Here is a 7,185-nt window from a genome sequence, read left to right as displayed (position 1 = left end):
CCGAACTTCAGCCGACGGATCTGCACTCCCAGGTGCGACACAGCAACCACCACGATCTTGCTCCACTTCCTGCGATGGATTTCGTGCAGCTCCATCATTCCCTGACAGACCGCTATGACGGCCACGACTCTGCTCCACCTCCTGCGACGGATCCCGCACGGCTCCACTATTCCCTGGCAGACCGCTATGATGCCTACGATCCTGCTCCACCTTCTGTAATGGATACTGCGCGATTCTTCCATCCTCTGGCAAGTCGCGACAACGGATGCCGCTCCACTCCCTGCGGCAGACTCCACGTGGTGCGCTACAGTGAGGGCCACGGGTCCATTCCACTACTCGCAACAAATTTCTCCTGACTATGGGCGGCCCACTACCAGACAGTTATGAACGTCGCTATCAGTCTATTGAGCCCTCCGCCTATAAAAAGGGAGACCCCAGATACGTTATTCTATAAGCTCTCATTTTTACCTAAAAATTCTGCTAAAATTTTTATTCGAGCACTCCATTCTTGTTGAGGTAGAGAACTGACTTGAGCGTCGGAGGGTCTTGCCGGAGCAACCCCACCTTCGATTTAGACTTCTTTTGCAGGTCCCGGCGGCGACCGCAACTCCCTCGACTCCAGCTTCTCCAGAGTTGTGGTCCCCTCAGAGTTGTGGTCGGAGCCCGGCTCCCGTAGGAGTCCGGACGGAGTCCTCCTTGCGGTAGAAGTCGCGGACGGAGCCCGGCTCCCATAGGAGTCCGAGCTTTCGACTTTGCTCGAGCTAGTGCGAGGTTCTCCTTCTGTCCTTAGCAGGGCTGTGGGGGCGCATATGGGCGTTGCAGGGTCTCTCCCCCCATCCGATCTAAATGAAATCGGGCCTTCGACTTTGCTCACGCTAGGGCGAGGTTCTCCTCCTGTCCTTAGCAGGGCTGTGGGGGTGCGTATGGGCGTTGCAGGGCCTCTCCCCCCATCCGGTCTAAATGGAATCGGGCCTTCGACTTTGCTCAAGTTAGGGTGAGGTTTTCCACCTATCCCTAACAGGGCTGTGGGGGCGTGTATGGGTGTTGCTGGGCCTCTCCCCCCATCCGGTCTAAATGGAACCGGGCCTTCGACTTTGCTCAAGTTAGGGCGAGATTTTCCTCCTGTCCCTAACAGGGCTGTGGGGGCACATATGGGCGTTGCAGGGCCTCTCCCCCCATCCGATCTAAATGGAACCGGGCCTTCGACTTTGCTCAAGTTAGGACGAGATTTTCCTCCAGTCCCTGACAGGGCTGTGGGGGCGCATATGGGCGTTGCAGGGCCTCTCCCCCCATCCGGTCTAAATGGAACCGGGCCTTCGACTTTTCTCAAGTTAGGGCGAGGTTTTTCTCCTGTCCCCAACAGGGCTGTGGGGGTGCATATGGATGTTGCAGGGCCTCTCCCCCCATCCGGTCTAAATGGAACCGGGCCTTCGATTTTATCGGGACGAGGTTTCCCTTTCGTTTCTGATACAGTTTGTGTGAATTGTCCAAAGACATACAGGTATGCAAATTTCAATTAAAATGAAGTTATTGGTAGTACATCCGTAAGTTTTTCGAGCTCCACGATCGTGGGAGGTCGGCTCCTTCGAGTTCCTTAAGATAATAAGTTTCGGGCCGGACTACTTCTTTGACTTCATACGGTCCTTCCCAGTTTGGGGCGAGTTTCCCCCGGTCCTGAGGTTGCGAGACAGCGGCTCGTCGAAGCACTAGATCTCCTGCTCTAAAGGCTTTGTTCTTGACCCGGACGTTGTAATATCGAGTGACTTTCTGTCTGTAGGCTGCCATTCGAACCTGAGCTATCTCCCGTCTTTCTTTCAGCAGGTCGAGGTTGGCTCTAAGACTTTGTGAATTTTGATGTTCGTCGAATGCCACGACTCGTGCCGACGAAAGTTTAAGCTCGATTGGGATGACGGCTTCCGTACCGAAGGCTAAAGCAAAGGGGGTCTCCCCCGTAGGTAGCCTCTGGGTAGTTCGATACGCCCACAACACATGATAAAGTTCGTCCGCCCAAGTTCCCTTCGCTTTTTCGAGCCTTGTCTTAATCTCCTGCAAAAGAGTTCTGTTGGTCATCTCAGCTTCGCCATTCGCCTGGGGATGGGCTACTGATGTGAAGTTGTGGGAGATGTTTAGATCTTCACAGAATTCGATGAATTTTGCTCCCGCAAATTGCCGTCCATTATCAGTGATTAGGGTTCTGGACAGACCGAACCTACACACGATCGACTTCCAAACGAAATCTTGCACTTTTGCTTTTGTGATTTTCGCTAGTGGTTCGGCTTCAACCCATTTGGTGAAGTAGTCGATCGCTACAAGGAGAAACTTCCTTTGCCCAGACGCCATGGGAAAGGGGCCAAGGATGTCCATCCCCCATTGTGCAAAAGGCCATGGGGCACTCAAGGGTGTGAGCTCGGTGGCGGGCTGTCTCTGGACGTTGGCGTATCTCTGGCATCGATCACACTTTTTGACATATTCAATCGAATCATGATGCATTGTTGGCCAGTAATATCTTTGGTGGAGCAACTTGTAGGATAAAGATCTAGCCCCCAAATGGTTTCCACAAATTCCTTCATGTACTTCCCACAAGGCGTAGTCAGCTTCCGAGGGTCGGAGACATTTTAAGAGGGGCAAGGAGTATGATCTCTTGTACAATTTGCCCTCATAAAGGATGTATCGGGAGGCTTGATTTCGGAGCTTCCGAGCTTCTTTCACATCCTAGGGGAGAACTCCATCTCTGAGGTAGATTATCAGCGGGTCGACCCAGCTGGGCTCGTGGTCAATCTCCATCACGGGCCGCGATTCTTCTGTACTCGGGTGTTTTAGAACTTCAAAGAGGATGCCTTTGGGCAATTCGGCCGGAGCCAACGTCGCCAGCTTGGAGAGAAGGTCATCCCTGATATTTTCCAACCTTGGGATCTGTCTAATGTTGAAGTTGCTAAAGGCGGGGGTGAGCTCCTTTACCTTCTCAAGGTATTTGGCCATACTGTCCTCCCGCGCTTCGTAACTCCCGCTGACTTGCCTTACCACTAGTTGAGAGTCACTGTGCACCCGGAGCTGACTTATTCCCAGCTCTTTGGTGATCCTTTGTCCTGCGATCAGAGCTTCGTATTCCGCTCCATTATTTATTGCGGGGAACTCGAAACGCAGAGCGTGTTCCACGATGACTCCCTCCGGACTGACCAAGATCAGGCCTGCATCTGCGCCCGACATGTTGGAAGATCCATCCACATAGAGGGCCCAAAAGCGATCAGAGGGATTGGCCTCTTCTTCGGAGGAGTTCGGTTGGGACTTCAGGTTGTCAACTTTGCTTTGTTCAGGTTCAGCCTCCTCCGGGATGGTATACTCTACTATGAAATCTGCCAGTATTTGGGCCTTCACTGCTGGCCTGGGTCGATAGTTGATGTCGAATTCTGTGAGCTCGATCGCCCATTTTGCCATCCTCCCAGAGGTGTCCGCCCGGTGCAAAACCGCCTTGATTGGTTGATCGGTGAGTAGCGTCACGATGTGCCCTTGAAAGTAGGGTCGGAGCCTCCAGGCTGTAATCAACAAGGCGTAAGTCAATTTTTCTAATTTGGTGTACCTGGTTTCAGCGTCCCTCAACGCGCGGCTAACGTAGTAGATTGGCCGCTGGACTTTCATTTCTTCTTTGACAAAGACGGCCGCGAGGGCCATGGGAGAGACCGCCAGGTATAAAAATAGCTCCTCCCCAGGCTCAGGCTTTGCTAACAGCGGGGGTGAGCCAAGGTAGCTCCTTAATTCTTCGAATGCCTGTTGGGACTCAGAGGTCCAGCAGAAGTTCTTCGACTGCTTGAGGGTTTGAAAGAAGGACAAGCACCGTTCGGCCGACCTTGCGATGAAGCGATTAAGGGCCGCTATCCTCCCCGTGAGGCGCTGAACCTCTTTTATCGACTTTGGGGCGGCCATCTCCTAGATGGCATAAATTTTTTATGGATTGGCCTCGATCCCGCGCCCTGATACCATGAAGCCCAGGAACTTTCCTAAGGTTACGCCGAAAGCGCATTTAGTTGGGTTCAGCTTCATTCTATATTTTCGGAGAGCGTCGAAGGTCTCCTCAAGGTCGGCGACATGATCTCTGAAAGATTTGCTTTTTACGAGCATGTCGTCCACGTAGACCTTCATGTTACGGCCGATCTGCTCCTTGAAGATTTTGTTCACCAACCGTTGGTAGGTTGCGCCCGCATTCTTGAGGCCGAAAGGCATGACCCTATAACAGTAAAGGTCACGATTAGTGATGAAAGCTGTCTTTTCTTCATCTTCCGGCGCCATTCTAATTTAATTATAGCCGGAGAACGCATCCATGAAGGTGAGGAGCTCATAGCCCGAGGTCGCGTCCACCAGTTGATCGATTCTGGAAAGGGGGTAGCTATCCTTCGGACAGGCCTTATTCAGCTTTTTGAAGTCTATGCACATCCTCCACTTGCCGTTTGCTTTTTGATCAGGACAACGTTGGAAATCGAATCAGGATAATTGACTTCCTTAATGAATCCGGCCTTAAGGAGCTTATCCACTTCCTCGGCTATCGCCTTCTGCCTCTCCGGAGCATGACTTCGAATTTTTTCTTTCGTCGGTCGATGCTTTGGATCGACGGCCAGATGGTGCTCCATGACTTTCGTGTCAATCCCCGGCATGTCTGCTGGAACCCAAGCGAAAATGTCTGCATTCCTTCGTAGAAAATCAATGAGATGCGTCCGCACCTCCTCCTCTAGGTTGGAGCCGATCATCGCTACATGCTCCGTATTCCCATCATTCAAAGGGATTGATACCAGATCTTCGATTGGGGTGCCCCTCTCTTCGGTGAGGTCATCGCGAGCATCCAGTCCATCGACGGGGCAGGGGTCAGATTGATCGCTTCTTCGCAAGGCTATATTGTAGCAGTGTCTGGCTAGGGCTTGGTCTCCCCGGACCTCTCCGGTCCCCTGGTTGGTGGGGAACTTTAACTTCAAATGGTAGGTCGATACGACGGCTCGGAGAGCATTGAGGCCAGATCGGCCGAGGATTGCATTGTAGGCAGATGGCGCCTTCACCACCAAGAAATTCACCAGAGTCCTGGATTGCCTTGGATATTGACCTGTGGCCACAGTCAAAGTTATTATTCCTTCCGTCGGAACGGCGTCGCCGATAAACCCTACCAAAGGGGAGCTAATCGGCCTCAGATGGCTGTCAAGAGTGGACATTCTTGAAAAGGCATCGGAGAACAAGATGTCGGTCGAACTTTCATTGTCGATAAGAACGCGGCGGACGTCGTAATTTGCTATATTCAAGGAAACTACGACCCATCGTTATGAGAGAATTGGACTCCCTGAGTGTCTTCTTCGGTAAAGGTTATGGGCTCTTCAGTCTTTTGCCGCTTGGGGGATACAGCCGGTATGTTGGTCGTTTTCTGCCGGGGTCCTCCCGAGATAGTGTTGGCGAAATCCGTCGAAGGCCGATCGTCTGGCCACTCCATGCCGGCGACCATAGCCGGAGGGCGCGAGGCCTGGGAAACCAGAGGCGAGATCGGGGTCCGAGATATGGCTGCGGAGGCCGTGGGTAGTTGCGCGGATGCTTCGCGAGAAGGCATCGGGAGAGGATCCAATGGGGGAAAGGAGGAGTGGGTGCCGGAGAAGATGACCAGAGGCGGTCCCGTTGAGCGCTCCTTTAAGAACAAGGATGCTGCGAAGACACAACCCCTTCCTCTAGCGCCAATCCTGTTGGTGTAAAAATCCGCTTGCGCCGGAGAAGCTGGAGTCGAGGGAGTCACGGTCGCCGCCGGGACCTGCAAAAGAAGTCTAAATCGGAGGTGGGGTTGCTCCGGTAAGACCCTCCAACGCTCAAGTCAGTTCTCTGCCTCAACAAGAATGGAGTGCTCGAACGAAAATTTTAGCAGAGTTTCTAGACAAAAAATGAGAGCTTAGAGAATAACGTATCTGGGGTCCCCCTTTTATAGGTGGAGAGGGCAACAGATTGATAGCGACTGCTTATGATCGTCTCGTAGCGGGCCGTACGGGGTCAGGAGAAATTTATCGTGAAGAGTAATGGGGTGGAGTCGTGGCTGTCACCATGGCTCGCCACGTGGAATCAGTTGCGGGGAGTGGAGCGGCGTCCGTTGTCGTGACTCATCAGGGAGTGGTGGAACCGCACAGGATCCACCGCAAGGAGTGGAGCAAAATCATGGCCGTTACTGCGGCCTGCCAGGGAGTAATGGAGCCACGTAGGATCTGCCACAGGGAGTGGAGCAGAGTCGTGGCCGTTACTGCGGCCTACCAGGGAGTAATGGAGCTGCGTAGGATCTGCCGCAGGGAGTGGAGCAGAGTCGTGGCCATTACTGCGGCCTGTCAGGGGGTCCAGACTTGTCGGCTGAAGTTCGATTGGAGTCTGTAGCTGGAGTCGGAGGTGAAGTCCGGCTCCCGTAGGAGCCCGGACGGAGCTTGCCTGCAGTTGAAGCCGGAGACGGAGTCCGGTTCCTGTAGGATCCCGGACGGAGCTTACCAGTGTTCGAAGTCGAGGACGAAGTTCGGCTCCCGTAGGAGTCCGGATGGAGTTTGCCTGCAGCTGAAGTTGGAGGTGGAGTCCGGCTCCCGTAAGAGCTCGGATGGAGCTTGCCTGCAGTTGAAGCCGGAGATGGAGTCCGGTTCCCGTAGGAGCCCAGACGGAGCTTACCAGCGTTCGAAGTCGAGGACGAAGTTCGGCTCCCATAGGAGTTCAGACAGAGTCTTCTTTCGATCGGGGTCGAGGGCGAAGTCTGGCTTCCGTAGGAGTCCGGACGGAGTCTTCTTGTAGAATCCCCGAGGGGTCACTCCGGACATGAACTTCGGTTGGGGGTTTTACACCCAACACGGAGGTGAAGTCCGGCTCCCGTAGGAGCCCGGACGGAGCTTGCCTGCAGTTGAAGCTGGAGATGGAGTCCGATTCCTGTAGGAGCCCGGATGGAGCTTACCAGCGTTCGAAGTCGAGGATAAAGTTCGGCTCCCGGGAAGGAGGGGGCTCAAATAAGCGACGGGGCCTGGCGCAGTTATGGTGGCGGATATCCCTAAGTCCACCAGTGCCCGCCACGTGTCCCACTCACCGTGGCATAGGGCTGATCGCTGGCGGGACCATTATGGTGTGGCGCTTGGGACTACGCTCTGGTGGAAATTCTGAAAGGACCCTTCGGATCGCCTCGGTTGGAAAAAGGCTCCGACATGCGCA

Source organism: Elaeis guineensis, chromosome 3 (assembly GCF_000442705.2).
Source record: "Elaeis guineensis isolate ETL-2024a chromosome 3, EG11, whole genome shotgun sequence".
In the NCBI taxonomy this organism is placed as follows: Eukaryota; Viridiplantae; Streptophyta; class Magnoliopsida; order Arecales; family Arecaceae; genus Elaeis; species Elaeis guineensis.
Note: the sequence above shows the minus strand (reverse complement) of the source record.